This window comes from Passer montanus, unplaced genomic scaffold (assembly GCF_014805655.1).
Source record: "Passer montanus isolate IOZ18808 unplaced genomic scaffold, ASM1480565v1 scaffold30, whole genome shotgun sequence".
Classification (NCBI taxonomy): domain Eukaryota; kingdom Metazoa; phylum Chordata; class Aves; order Passeriformes; family Passeridae; genus Passer; species Passer montanus.
In genome coordinates, this window is record NW_024367708.1 from 4016319 (window position 1) to 4032867 (window position 16549).

Here is a 16549-nt window from a genome sequence, read left to right on the forward strand (position 1 = left end):
AATATGTGTAGTACTTGTAATGAATGATATTTTAAGGTTCTTCAGGAAATTAAAAGGCAATGGCTGCCTAAGGAAATGTTCTGCTTGTTTGATTTAATACTACAGTTAGCTGGGAGGTGGAATGAAAGAGTGATTCAGACCTATAGCACATTTTTCGATGATATGTTTTATTACTTCGCACTGCTAGCCTGATATCTAGATGATAAATGACAATACATATCTAATGTGTGAAAAGGTCTTGCAATTTCTTTATTTTTTGTCATTTAAAAGATAAGTCAAGTTATCATTTAACCCTTATTCTATTTAAAGTGAAAATCTCACTAAGACACCTTACTTTAAATATACTACTTTATGTCAGAAAGGACTCGGAATTATTTGTACGATATTGTTGAGCAAAAGCCATCACAGAAGCTTACATGTGTCCCATATGGAAAAATAAAGGGCTTCAGGTTTAAGCACTCCTTGTTTGTTGAATGCTCACATACACAACTTTCCAACTCCTGGACTGCCTAAGTAGCATACAAATTAGAGACGGATGACGATCAAAATACTTACTGCTTATCTTACATATAAATACCTGCTCATACAATATATATCCAGAGGCTTGTATTCCTATGTTCAGATCATAGCATGGTACCACTGCAACATCCTGTAACTGCTCATTGAGGGGACATTGTGGAATAACTTCACAGAATAAGGTGATGTGCTGCTCTAAAACTGCAGTGTTAACCTATGATCTGCCAAACATTGGAAGTTCTTAATTTTTTTCAGAGCAAGAAAGAAAAGAAAGGTGGGTATGAAAGGTTTTGCTCCTTAGGTCCTCATACTAACAGAATTCTAATCAGGAATAATGGCATTTCTAGCTATGCTGGGACTGCAGAATGAGGCAGATAATAAAATACCTCTGTTCTCTATTCATATTAGTTTCCATTCTGTTTGGAAATACTTTTTTTTTTTTTTTGGCACCTTCTACAACCTAACTTTAATAAACCAAAAACAATCAAAGTACAGAGTATTTTCTTGAAATTTAATGACTCAAGGCATTGAGTCATTAACCTTAACTGATCATTAATTCCCAACTTAATGTCCTGAGCTCAGGTCATTATTAAAATTATAAGCCTGGTAATTTCTTTGATTGGTTTGGCATTTTTGATTTTCTTTAATGTAAACAAAATTGTCATATGTTCAGAACAACAAGAAAAACAGTTGTAGAAAAAGAACATTGTCTTATTCCAGCTCAGAAAACCAAATTAAATGTCTTCGGATTTTCTTTGATATTTCCTTTGTGATTTACAATAAAAATAAATATACCATGAATACACATAAAAGTGAACAAAACATTCTAGACAAAAATGATCTGATTTAAATGGAGTGTTTCTAATATATTCACCCACCAAAAAATGCCAGTGTGTAGGAAAACCTTAATGGTTTCATTTAAGTATCTACGATGAAGTACTCAAATCACTATTGTGATGTGACTATTGAACAGTCTGACAGCAGCATAACAGAACACAAGCAATGTGGCACAATGCACAATGTACCAGTAACTTTCAGATCTTCATAAAAAGCAAGTTCACACCTGCAAAGACTCTCTTTGATGTTAACTACCAAGTGGAGCCATGGTGAAGCCTGGATGATTTTGTCTTTGATTTTGAGGAATAAAACCACTCCTCTTCAAAGCCTAAGGGAAAACAGTCATGGACCAAATCTCTAAACAAAGGTCAGCAGCAAATTATAGGTGAGTGATACTAAAACACCTAAGGCAGAATTTTTCCTTTGGTCACCTTCTAGAATCAAATTGCTTGTGCTATTTTATACAACAGCAGGGTCACACTCAAAGCCATAAACGAGCCCAGCAACCCAACTCCACTCCATGATTTATCCTGAAGTTTACCAAGTAAATGTTTTCACAAAGTCCTAAACTTCCAATTCCCATCTTACTAATAGTATCTCACCCAGTCGATGGTTGAGCACTGGAAGAGGCTCCCCAGGGAAGTGGTCACAGCACCAAGCCTGGCAGTTCAAGGAGTGTTTGGACAACGCTCTCAGGAACATGGTGTGACTTGGAGATGGTCCTGTGCAAGAGCCAGGAGCTAGACTTGATCCTTATGGAGCCATTCCAACTCTGCTTATTCTGTGATTCTATTTAAATGAAATTTCTGAGAAGGAAACCTATTGAATACTGATCAAATTTTTAAGTGACACTAGTTCCAATCTACTATTAAAAGGCGTTTACCTATTTAAGAAACCCATTTACCTATTTAAGAAACACTGTAAGAAAAAATAAGAATTATTTCTTAATGCCTGGAAGATCTGATTTAGAGGCATGGCAGACTATGCAATACAGAATTAAAATGAATATATCTAATTGTCCTTAATAACTGATTGAGTGGCAACACTTAATTTGTTAGTTGTCATTTGTTAAGCATTTGTTTCATTAACCATACTACTAACTTGAAATACTACTTTTTAAGATTTGTTTTCAAACTGTAAGAATTGCAAGAATTCTATATGAATCATTACCAAAGTTGTGGGGAAAATGGCATGAAAAAAATACTTTAAAAAATAATCACTTTGACTAGAATTGAAAACTCGCATGTTGTTTTGTAGTTCATTATCATTTTTATAGCTATATGATAAACTCTTTAAAAAAACATCAAAAGCATAGCAAATTAGCTTAACTATCATAAACAGGACAATAAAAATAGCTTAATAAATCATTTTGTTGGTATTTTTCATAAACTCGAGCATAGTAAAGACTACTTATTTTTAGATTAAGGCACATTCATTTTCATTGCAAGATAAGAAACCTTCAAAGTACTCATCATACTCCTATTTCTGTATCAAAATCAGTAGATTTGTCTTCAGTATAAAAAATTAAACATAATTTAAATAGGTATGAGTAGATTTATTATGTAAAAGATACATTTAAATGCCAGAACAATCAGTAATCTTCTCTTCTGGTTGATGACACTATGATACAAAAATCATCATTTAAAAGATGATGATAATACTATTTTTACTCAAATTTAGATTTTGTATATAAGCTTTTATAGACATATAAAAGACATTGTAAGAGTTTGTCTTTTATCTGAATACAATTACTGCAAGAACTACACATTTTTCTGAAAGAACACTTGACTACTTATGGAAATGCTAATTATCTCAATGGGTAAACTACTCAATGATGACCCATTTTGATTTTGAAGATGTCTAAAGTCTAGATTTTTTAGAGCTAAGGTAAACAGTCTGAAATGTTAAAACCCCAAAAGCCAAAGTAATACCTTGTGAATACCTAGGGTTATAGTGCAAATAAGTCAGGGAGTGTTTTGTGACTCCACAAGAAGATGCTGGAAGAACGCTACATCTGGAAGTCATAGCTGATCTTCCTGTCTACTGTTTTGTTCTTTAAAGAGTAAATTAGAGAAAGCAGAAATTAGACAATATCAACAAAGATTCAAGCAAGCCACAAGATTAACTGTTCTAAGGACCAGGGGAGAAGTCTATAGGGAAGTTAGCAGTTCCTTGTGAACTGCATTAGAAAAGATATCCAATAGACTGTCACTCTGCTTTTAGAAATATGAATGAGTTAGATATTTTCTGCTCTAAAACTTAAATTTTCATATGTGAAACAACATATTTTGAAGAAGAAAATGAAAGCTTTCTACAGGACTATGTATTACTAACTTTGTCAAGATTCTGAAGTGAAGCACCTAAATGAAAATCCATCAGCCTTCTACAAGTTTGTCTCAGTTTGTGATAAAATTATCAGACTTTTCTCAAGTCTTAAAAGACATTCCCACAGACAACTGATCTTTATTTTTGTAGAAATTATCATGGATTACAGCTACAATATGCCATAATGTGAATGAGGAACTCAAGGTGCAGATTAGTGAATCTTGAAAGTCTCAAATATTTTCTTCACTAACATCAGCTAATTAGATAACCAGAACACTTTCCAAAATGACTGGAAATAAATCCATCAATTTTTGGCCAGATTTGTATTTCATCTCTTCAATTTCATAAATACATCAAGGAATAATATGGCTGTAGCATTTTCATCTTTGAAGAAAAAGGGTGTATTTGTCTACTGCACTGTGATTAGCATGAGAAGCAATTGAGACTACATTTAAGGCTGAGAATATGGTTATTTCTTGGTCTTTTGATCAACATATATTAGTCTTCTATCCTTCCTGTCTTACCAAATCTAGAAAACAACAGATGGCTGAATTAAAGAATAAGAAATTGAAGAATCTGTGCTCCTTATCAGTTAAAATGTTGTGCTTTGATAATATTTTTAAAGTTTTACATAATTTCAGTTATATTATCAAGTATGAGCTCGCTCCTAGAAATGTTTTGATAGTGTTAAACAATTAAAAGCAGACAAAATCAAGAGAAAACCTGGCCCTGTATAATCAAATGGAATGAGACAACAGGACAATAGTATGGGCTTATCTGCTTGGCTTTAAATGTAACCAGGCTGCATTCAGCTCTTATTACTATCTGCCAGAATACAGAATTGAAGTTAAAATTTAAGGGTCTCGTCTTTGAAAGCCTCAGATAAGTAGACCTCCTACTGATTTCTGTTAAGACCTTTGAGCACCAAGGAAGGTTTGGCTCCAAAACGGCTGAAACTCTTCATGAGTAGTATATAATTCTCAGAGCACGTCACTAGCATTTTACAGATGACTAATTGCATGGCAAAACCATGTGCTAGGAAACTAAAAGTGTTCAAAAATGTTGAGATAATTCTGTGATTTATCTTTCTCATGTCCTGACTTTGAGGAACAACTGTGCAATATTAACACTTGATTAATCAAGTTTTACTCCTTAAAATTACTTTTATTATTTACATGAAGCACCCATAAAGAAAACTGCAAGTCTTAACCAGTAGTAAGAAGGCAAACTGCCTTTCCTGCCAAAATTAATTAATTTCAGGGTTTGTTTTCTACATGTAGAGGTTTATTTTAAATCTTGACTGTGAGCAAGTTTAGTGCACAGAAATATTGCCCTCATCTGTAGCTGGGCATACATGATGCAGTGACGTTACCACTGGCCAGGCAGTTTCATAATCAGTAATAATGGGGAGTGGCAGGAAAAGTTACATGCCAGAAGCGATAGGTAGCAAATCTGTAACAAGGGTTTGGTGTATTCATTTAATGTATTTTTAAAGTTCTTAGAACTGTCTAAAACAGTTTAGAATATCAATGCCAATTTTAGCTACATCAGCATTTATGCATCTCATTTAAGTACATTTTGAAAATCTATGCTTTATTTCTCGTCTGTTCCATCTCCCCTCAGTGCTTCAAAGCCTGACACAGAACTTTTGACCTCAAAGAAGCTGGCTGAATGAAATTTAGGTGACCAGCCACTGGAAGTGATTATGTGCTTGCCATAAAACGGACACTGCAAAAGGGCCAAAGATGTCACTTGCTGACTTAATGTAAAGACAGGGATGCCCTGTGAAAACCTGTAAGTACAGGCAGTGGACTCTTCCCACATGGTATTTCTGGGTTTTGGGGTAGCTTCTGCGCTGCTCTCATCATACGTGCAGCCTTCACACTCGCAAGACTTGAGCCAAGGGCGTGTCAGTACTGAAAAATAAGGTCTAGGAAGACTGACTAAACCTTTTGTGTAATTTAATTCCTTTGCTTGGAAAACACTTGCTTGCCAAGGTAACCTTCATAAATATTTCTGATGCACTGAACTAGCATTTTAAAGGCAAAAAAATGACAAAGTACATCGATCCAAACCTTATACTTTACTATTTTAGGTTTTCCCCTTCTGCTCCCACTCAAGAACAAAGTAAAAAATGCAATTCTAAGACAGAGCATACATTTATTTTGGCAGTTAGTAAAACAACCATCAGAAGTCACACCATGTCCTTTTTACTTGCAGTAGTCTTGTAAAACAGTAAAACTCTCAGTGCAATTACCTTAAATTTATTTTTCTTCTCACAATTAAACAGAAAATGTTCTCATACAATAATTAGTGGTGAACTCATGATATATTAGGAGTTACTGAGACAGCAAACAATGCTGATAAAAATAAATACAAAGATCTGTTTCAAAATCTTCATAAAGAAGTGCATGACTGATCTCCAAAAGACTTAGGCTGCGTTACAGGAGTGAGCAGTGGAGAAATCATGCTGATGAAATATTATTGCATTTCAGTAACAGAACACTTTACTGCTATTTTTGAACCAAAATGGGCTAAAAGTGAATATTAGGTCAGACATGCAATATCAGCTTATCAGTGGAAGAAAAATAAATGGAAGAAAATATATTTCACTGCATATCCCATTCCAAACTCATTCATTGCAGTAATACAGGAGTACAGGTTAGTCCTTGGATTCTACTCTTCTGCTGGGGTAGAGAAGACCTTGTTGAATTATTTCTTTTCCTAACAGAACTGTCATGTAAACAGCATGTCATTTGCATCCTCCTCAACACTGCAGCCCAAATCACTCTGCTTTTCAGCAAGATTAGTAATATTCTTGATACAAGAGTCTAAGACACAAGGTACAAGAGAGCAAGAATATATAAAATATATATTACAGCAACACCTGCCAGTTCTCCCTTGATGGCTGAAGTCCTACTACAAACACAATGAAAGAATATAAGAAAAAGATTCTCTGTGACTGACCATATTACTTGAATATATGAATGATCTAAAGGCAAGAAATTAAATAAAACCAGTTAGAAATCTGAGTGTTACTGGAGTAAGTTACAGTACCAGGTTTAAATACAGCTGTGATTGTACAAGCTCAAAATATTACTGGCATGTGCCTGTTCTCTTAATGAAATTGAGATCTGTAAATAAACTATTGGAAATAGAGAAAAATAGATATGAAATGAAGCTAATTCTGTTGGGTGGCAGAATTATGATGTCAGAAGTAAATTAAGTACAAAAAGCTCACTGCTTCATCTAATTAGCTGAAACACTAGATCTTCCTGAAAGTTCTTAAAACATGTAAGTATGTTGGCTCTCATGATTATAAAATAACAGTGAAACACGAGCTTCTGATGATGAAGCTAGAGTTGAAAATAAGTCTGAATGAACAATGAAATGCAATTATTAAAGAGAACTCATGCATAGATTCAAACCATATTGATGTATTTTTTTTTTCATTATATGAACCTTGCTTCAGAAACAGTACTCAGAAATCACAGCATTAGTGATCCTGAATAAAGTTATTTGGGAATACAGGTAATATCAAGAAAATAACAAGAAAACAATAACAAGAAAACCTTGAAAACCATATTTATTTCCTCAATTTGCATTTCTGTCTTTTCAGAATAATTCTGAAACTAACAAAAATTTTTTTTAAAAAGTGGAAAAAGTAGTGATATAAAGTGCATGCTTCCCACAAAATGCTCTTTCTGTCAAGTTATAGCAGATGCCTTTCCCATTTCACTCAACCTTACAGCATAAACCCCACCCAAAATTTAAATATGCAAGCTAAATGATTCCTTCTAACAGTGTTATTCACCCACATGAAACCCCAAACTATAACAGATGCAAAGCCTATTTTTTCCTCAACTGTTTTCATCTTTTCTTAGGCTTTTAATTCTAAAAACATCCCCTCAAAACATCATCTACTATATATACTATAAAAATGTCAAGCATGAAGTTAATAGGCCAGAAAGGCAGGCTTGATCCGCACTGACACAAACCTAAAAAAAATTTTAAGCTTTCATTTTTTACAAAAGTTTTTACTTCAAGTTGCTGAGATGATTCCTAATGTAAAGCAAGCCTAACTCTTGTGGTTATGTCTGTTAGAGTCTGCATATGGCCTGAAACAATGATTTAAATGTATGAACTTTAGTTGGAATGAACAGTCCTGCTTCAAGGCTTGTTTTCCAACCATCTGTATTCATCTCTGCATATGACTTGCACATGTAATTACAAATTTGTGAACATAAATCAGATAATTGCATGTACAAATAACCAATTAGACTCAAAGCAAAAATAGGCCATATAACAGCATACTCCTTTTTTGAACACATATGTAACCATTCATAACATAAGTAACTATCTTTATTTAAGAAAATTTTGTTTAACTTCTTCAGAAAAAATATTATCTGATTTTTTTTCCATCAGGACACACTGGGGAGCAGCTGCCATTTTGAGAACCACTTTAAAAAAAAGAGCAGGAACACTACAAGATAAAGCATCTGGATAAGGTGCAAGCCCACCATTGCTCCAGGAGTCACAGAGCTAGTGTTCATTACCATCTGTATTGAATGTAATAAGACACATAAACATGATGATGATGATTTAACTGAAAAGAAAAGAAAAGAAAAGAAAAGAAAAGAAAAGAAAAGAAAAGAAAAGAAAAGAAAAGAAAAGAAAAGAAAAGAAAAGAAAAGAAAAGAAAAGAAAAGAAAAGAAAAGAAAAGAAAAGAAAAGAAAAGAAAAGAAAAGAAAAGAAAAGAAAAGAAAAGAAAAGAAAAGAAAAGAAAAGAAAAGAAAAGAAAAGAAAAGAAAAGAAAAGAAAAGAAAAGAAAAGAAAAGAAAAGAAAAGAAAAGAAAAGAAAAGAAAAGAAAAGAAAAGAAAAGAAAAGAAAAGAAAAGAAAAGAAAAGAAAAGAAAAGAAAAGAAAAGAAAAGAAAAGAACTGTACTATTCAAGGTATTTAGTGAAAATATTCTGGTTCTCCTGGCAGTGGTTTATTATGCTATTTTTATTCATAACAGTTGATAATGAAGCTCTATCATATCAGTGTATCCACTGCAATATCTGAATGCACTCGTCAGTTAATTGGCCACAATTCTTTGTATGAAATGCTGAAACAAGTGAACTGTCACCTCTTTAATGAAGTTGCCTATATCTTAAACCCTTTGCCCTTTAAAAAACTCTTTATACTCACTATGGAAAATTTTATACTCGCTTCTGCCAGAGACCATGGTTAATGTTCACTGCCCTTTATTCACCTTATTTTTAATTCTGAAAACCCACACTCATTAACTGTACACTTCCAAAGAATTGTTGGAACCGCCTAAATAAAAGCTTGAAAGTGACTTTTATTGTACATTTGAGAGTAACAGTAGTGGTATAAAATATTGAAAAGACTCTCTCCTAGTCTGTACAGCTGTAACTGCTCGGCTGGAGTAACACATATTGATGGTAACCATGCAGTATCCACTAAAATCAAGAATTTAAATCTTTGAACAAGGTGATCTGTGTTTGCATATATGTATAAATGCAAATAAGTATTAATCTTCTGAGGAGACATGAGCATTAAAAATTACAAGTTTCTTTGAGCAGATGATGTCTGGGATCAGAATGAGTGGGTCTATTCTTTGAGTGCACTTCTTTTTGCTATCAATAAGCAAGTCCTAAACTAGAAGCTAAAGAATATGCACATTAGTTTCATCTCTGCCACTCTGACTTCATATTGTATGGGACAGTAACCAGCTCTCAGTAAAGCCATGGGTTTGTGCAACACCCAGCACAATGCTCACCACTGAAAACCCCTGCAGATCAAGAGATAAAAGGCAAGGATTACCCTTGTAGATGCCCTTTAATTAGAAAATCCTTGAGTGTACTCTAGATGTACTTTACTTACAAATAGAGGAAAACATGAACTCAAAAGGAAAAATGAAATTACAGTACATTCCAAAAAACTGATCTGTGTACCCAGTCCCCAAAATCTGTTTGTGAAATCAAGATGCCTGGTGTTTTATAGTGTTCCACCCTTACAAGTCTATATGTAGACCTGCTTGGCCACCATACTCTATAATGGAATATTGTAAAATAAATTTGTATTTTATTTTCCTTGTGCAAGGCAAGGAACAGAAACAATCAACCTCCCATTTCCTTGCAGAGCAACATCTGTAAACATATGAACAGTAGCACAGTTTTCCCTCCAAAGCAGTAGTACTACAGTAATTTGAACAACAAAGAGTAGCAGTCCAAGACTCCTCAGTTCTAAAACAAAGAACCATGAAAAACCCGACAGTACTATAGGTCCAAATGGAAATATTACAGTGATTCAAACAAAGACACTGAGCTGGTATCCTTTCAACAATTCGAAAGTCAGTCAGTGCATTTCCATCAAGCTACAGAGGATCCAATTTGGTGATACCTCAAAACATGTCGCTGCAACCCTTAGTCCATGTTTGAAGGTAAATTATTTGAAAGCCTGAAATGCAGCCAGTTTCCCAAGCTGTCCCTTAACTACCTCACGTAAAGTCCGTCCTATCAGAAATAACAGTCTGCTATTAATGTGCTATCCTAAGGAAACACTGGAAGTTAATCAGGCATTTCTAAAAAGTAGTACAAGGCGCATGTTTTTAGATAACAGATCTGACAAATGTTTCTGCTTCTGATTTTTTTTAATTATTATTATTACTATTATTCATATTTCATTGTAATTCTGGTAATTCCATTATGAATCTTCATACATTACATAGGAAGATATCAAAGAATCTATTCTATATAAAAGCCTAAATCAATTACTGAGAAGTTTATTTTAATATGCATATACTATATTTACTCTGTGACTGGAAGTTACACATGTCCAGTTACTAATGGTCCCTTTACCTCTCATCTTCAAAGTACCTGGTGAAGACATCAGACTTCGAAATTCAGTCAAATTACTGCTGCATTGTATCTGAAAAGATGTGTTCCTCAAAAGCATCTCACTTTAGGCAGAAAAAGAACCCCTAAAATAAGATTACCAAATTCATCATGTTATTCTAATGCTTACAAATGCATTCTCAAAGAACTCTCAATAAGAAACCTTCCTTTTAAGAACTCACATCTTCAGCTGCATGGGACACATACTGCAGAATTTCATGTAAGGGAATTTTAGACAGGAATACAAATTCCAGGATGGGCAAAATGGCACCAAGAATTGCAGCACACTCTCCTGGGCCACAGCTGGCCAGTATGCACACCCATACGATATCTGATTGACATACACTGTGCCTGGCACATCTCCATACGTAACATGCACACAGAGCTCTCTTTTGGCTCTGGCCATACAGCTCATAGCACAACAAGAATAAATCGTGACTGAACGTTCAGATGATAATAAAATACAAATTAATCACAACAATTACAAACTGATTTTCTACCTATGCCCAGAATCAAGTAAAACAAGAGTTAAAATACATGCCAAATCACAATTACGTATTTGGTTTGCCATATTTCCTACTTCTCTCAAAGACCTACCTCAGTTTTTGTTCTGCTTTCTTACCAACAAAACCCTACTCTTCTATCACACTGTCTTGCTTACACAGAAAAGCTCAGAAAATATAACATGCAATTTAAGGGCTCATGAATGAAAAATCATCCAAATCATCAAAGGGGTTTTTTCCCCTGATTTTGTTCTAGCTGATGTTCTCGAATGTTAGATGTGGTGATCAAATTGACATGGACATTTTCATCAGTGCTAGAGTTTGCCCCAAAACCATTATATTTGCTGGAGACTTTGTTTGAGCTTTTGCTCTTTCAAGCTTCACTCTAGTACTAAAGATGATACTAAAGAAAAACCTATTTGACCAAACCATACACTTTCCTATGCCCTTTGTAAGTACTGGCAGTTTCTGGCAGAACTGGGTTTGGGTGGTAATGGATCATGTTCTCAAGGAAAAAAAAAAAAAAAACCAAAAAAAAACCAGCAGAAGACTGTCCCTTTTACAGAACAAGAATCAAATTAGACATTATCCTGTCCAGAAATGTGCTTGGTTACATGCTTGACTGACAGTCAGAGTGATGTTTCCATGACTTTATAGCTCACCAACACAAAAGCACTCCAAAGCTTTAACTGAACAGTGTGTTCATGCAGTTTTTCCAAAAAATTATCAATATTTGAAGAAGAGCAAATTAGAAGAATTTTGTATCAATCAATTATCCTTCTCTAAATTTTCTTGAAATAGATAACAGATATGTTCGAATTTAACTGTATGAAGTGGCAAAGTATAATATGTTTGTAATGTTGCTTTCTCATTTTATTTCTCAGTATATCTTCATTACACTATCTTTTAAAAGAGATAAAAATTCTAAAGTTTTTAAGCAATATGTGAAACAGTAAAGCAGTCATTTGTTCCCATTTATCTGTTTATTTCACAATTTAAGAGGGGAAAAAAATGACAAGGCATGCTTTGGACTCCTGTGAGTAGGAGACACAGTCCTTGCAAGTGTTCTCTCTCACACAGTAACCCTTTACATGAGACACAAAAAAAAACAGCAGAAGACCGTCCCTTTTACAGAACAAGAATCAAATTAGACATTATCCTGTCCAGAAATGTGCTTGGTTACATGCTTGACTGACAGTCAGAGTGATGTTTCCATGACTTTATAGCTCACCAACACAAAAGCACTCCAAAGCTTTAACTGAACAGTGTGTTCATGCAGTTTTTCCAAAAAATTATCAATATTTGAAGAAGAGCAAATTAGAAGAATTTTGTATCAATCAATTATCCTTCTCTAAATTTTCTTGAAATAGATAACAGATATGTTCGAATTTAACTGTATGAAGTGGCAAAGTATAATATGTTTGTAATGTTGCTTTCTCATTTTATTTCTCAGTATATCTTCATTACACTATCTTTTAAAAGAGATAAAAATTCTAAAGTTTTTAAGCAATATGTGAAACAGTAAAGCAGTCATTTGTTCCCATTTATCTGTTTATTTCACAATTTAAGAGGGGAAAAAAATGACAAGGCATGCTTTGGACTCCTGTGAGTAGGAGACACAGTCCTTGCAAGTGTTCTCTCTCACACAGTAACCCTTCACATGAGACACATTTGCTTCCATGGGTGTAATGTCCACATACATGTGTACATGGGCCATATATCACAGCACAAACTGCATGCATTGGAGTCTCCAGGCTGACAGTACCAAGGCAACAGGTGTTCTCACCCCAAAACACCTTAAATCAAAGGAGGAATTGATCTAGATTTCGTTCTCTTCAGTAAGTCCTGACTGCCACCCTCTCTCCCACTGGGCTGCAAGGCTATGCACTACTCAGCCAGACTAGAGAAACACACAGTATGCAAACAGTTCACCTCCAGCCTCCACGACTCTTTTACCAAGAGCTAAAAGGTGGAAGATAAGTAATTTGCATTTCACCACCATGACAGAACCACACTCTTCAAGACTGATCATTATAGTATCTTCATACTAGGAATTACAGACCTGTCAGTCTGAGGAGGTTTAGGCTGGATATTTGAACAAATTTCTTCACCAGAAGGGTTATCAAGCATCAGAACAGGCTGCCCTGAGAAGCTGAGTCACCATTCCCAGATGTAGCTGGGACGCTTAGGGACATGGTTTAGTGGTGGACTTGGCAGGGTTCAGTTAATGGCTCCAATCTAAATGATTCTGTGATTCTGTATGCAAACACACATTCACAGATGTGTGTGCCTATCTGTTTGTGCAGTATGCGTACACACAGACTACAATCCCTGCAGGTGATTAGCAGGGCACCACAACATTAACACAATAATTTAAGAAAGAAAACGAGGACCATAATCAAATGAAAAACCAGATGTCATTTGCTAATGGATACCAAACCTAGAAGTGCAGTCAAGGATAAATAAAGGGTAATAGAGTGTGCACCTAGTACTCCTTGCACTCTAACTTTTTCTAACTTTCACATATGCCAAACAAACATTTTCCCTTTTTACTTCCTTTCCACATCAGGATTGTTAAGACTCAAATATCAATTCAGTCAATTGCAATTTTATAGTGAGATGACTTTTTTCAAATGACCACAGACCTCTCTTGTAAACCTCTTTGGGCAGACAGACCCTAAGAGCTGTGCCTTGCACTGTCTTGGAAGATTAATGACTCATACTAAGTCAACAATATTATCTGTATGTTCCCCAAAGATCTTAAATTAAAATACACATTCATCCTGGCCCAGCTTAGCATATGTGAAATTTGTTTTTCCTAATGAGATCACAGTTAATAATAATAGAAGCAGGCAACTCTGGAAAATAACAAATATAAACTCACCGCTGATAGTTGGTTTCCAGAACTAGCATTCTATTGAATACCATTATCTCTGACTAAAAATGGCTTCACTTACCCAAGAAGTGTCTTATTAGAATTTTACATAAAAGACTTTATAAATAAAAACTTATTGTTAAATATTATGCTACGTCACAACCTTGAGAGTTCAGTCAAATTTAAATTTCACACAAATTCTTCCATTAAGACAAATGTTTGTGAAACCATTGGCTTTGCAGAATGTCTTCATACTGGTACAAATACCAAATTTTATTCTATATTGCAGCCATTACATGATTGACCTTTTATACCAGTTCTCGTGTGTAACATACTAACACCATGCTAAGTCCTTCATTCTTTCTTTTCCCATCACATACGTAACAAACATATTTCTCTTAAAATTTAAACTCTTTTGTAATGGTACTTCACAAGTGGTTTACAACTGTGCCATAAATGTTACACACATATGATGATATTTATGCTCACACTTTTTCATGAATTTTTTTTTCATTTTATAATCACAATAAAATCTTAAATGGATGGGTTCTATTTTAAAGAAAAAACAAACATACTTACTTCAACAGGCTTACTGTGAGTTAATTAAAGTGAAAATTATGTAAACAAAAGTCAGTATTATAAGGCTGCTATGAAGTTTTAATTCTTCTATTGACCTAGTAACAAATTTAAATGCTAACAGTTTGGGAGATCAAATTAAATGAATACAAACATTTTGTTTAATGACATCAGCAGTCAATGCAGACCATCTGTGTTTTACTTTAAAAGTGATCAGAAAATATTCTTTTGTTTACATTACAGATAATCAGGAGGTTTATATTTCTGTGTTCAATTTAAGAGGAAAAAAAGATCATACTACCTTCAGGGCCCAAGGAAGCAATAAGTTACAAATGCAGGATTTCTCCTTTTTTTTTTCTGTTTTGTAACCATGGTAAAACAATAGAAATGAACTTTCCCTGAACCTTTCTCCTTTAATGGCCTGGGTCCATGTTGACCCAGCAAGCTGGAACCTGATACTATCAACCTGACTGCTGCTAAAGCAATCAGATTCAGCAGAAACTATACACAGTGCATTATAATACTAATTTCAGCATCCCACAAAGCCAGTGCAGAGGCAAGCTATTACAGTATTATATTCTATTGTTTAAAAGTGAGATTAATTCAATAGCTTAAATGCACCCAAAAACACTGAACTAAATGGCAGACTGTACAACTATATTGTTATTCTTTTATAATACTGTACCAAAGTGAAATTGCAGATAAGGTTCTCCCTTCCCCTCTCCCTTCAGAAAAAGCACTACTGGATGAATTATTAGTAAACAGATTATTTGAGCCATTACAGGTTCATATGATCCTGCATTTGAATGAGGCATGTAATTAAATTATCAGGACTTTGTTCTAAATGCTTGAAAGAAGGAGAGCATGATAACCACGTTTTTAAAAGGTGGAATAAAAGAAGGAACTTTTTTTTTTCCTTATAGAGGACTACAGGCAACTAATGTATGAAAGCATAATTGATTAATTCCACTAATTAAGATATTTGTTATTCCTGAAATTGTAGGTTTATAAATAATGTATTAGATGTGACACCATTTCCCATCAGTTCTGAAAAGACTGTGATGATGTTTCAAATATATATTGTTACTTTTTGGAGGCTGAATAGCTCACTTCTATGCTTCTGTGTCCCGGCAAAAAGCAAGCAAAATATATTTTGAAGTTGTGAATAAGTCAATCTTTAAATAGTAAATACAGCATTACAACATATTCTAGTCATTTTACAAAAATATTCACTTATAAAGACTTTTGTTTCTTTCAAAAGTTTTAAGGGGAAATATTTTTCAACAAACCCAACATTTGCAGAAGTATATATTCCATTGACGTCAGTCATTTATAATGTTTCCCTGAAGAGTGAGACACATTCCAATATCTATTCATCCCCTTTTCTTTTAAGTAGAAATCACTTTGGGGAAGTGTTTGAGGCTACAGTGGTTATTGAATAGAGACCCTGGTCACCTAACCATTAAGTGGCTTTAACCTTTAACACAGCTACTGCAGAAGGAGGAACAGTCACTAACTTGCATGCAATCCTGACAACTATAGACTACTTCTGCAGAATGTGAAACACACCAAATTACTTTTTCAGTTGAAGCAGAGCCATACAACTTCACTCTATTACAAAAAAAAAAAAATCATCATGCTCTAGACAGGTCAGGATAATAATGTTGAGTCTGAAGAAGAGACTGAGAGATCTACTAAGCTACAAAGAGAGGGGGGTAAAAAAGTAACATTAGCAAGACCATTCATCTGAGAAAGGATTTCTGGCTGTAGTTTACAGATTTGGCTTATTTTACAATAAAACATTATTTAAGCACAGATTAGCACTCAAGTTTTTGGCTTCTAGATGAATTTCCTTATCATGACACAGATTCATGCTAATTTTTTTCTCTTGTCCAAGAAATCTTTCATCCCCTCCATGTAGCTGAATGGCTTCAACAGAGATTAAGAGAGTCTATTTGTGATATTAATCTTCTTGGTGACCAGCTTGTTGCATTTTCTCAGAGAATTTTACC

General features: G+C 34.3%; 1 protein-coding gene across 1 annotated transcript in view; it reads right to left on the reverse strand.

The window, feature by feature from the left end:
- DACH1 (dachshund family transcription factor 1) overlaps positions 1-16549 on the reverse strand; it is a 352682-nt gene that overhangs the window by 202695 nt on the left and 133438 nt on the right. The gene's annotated exons all lie outside the window — the stretch shown is intronic.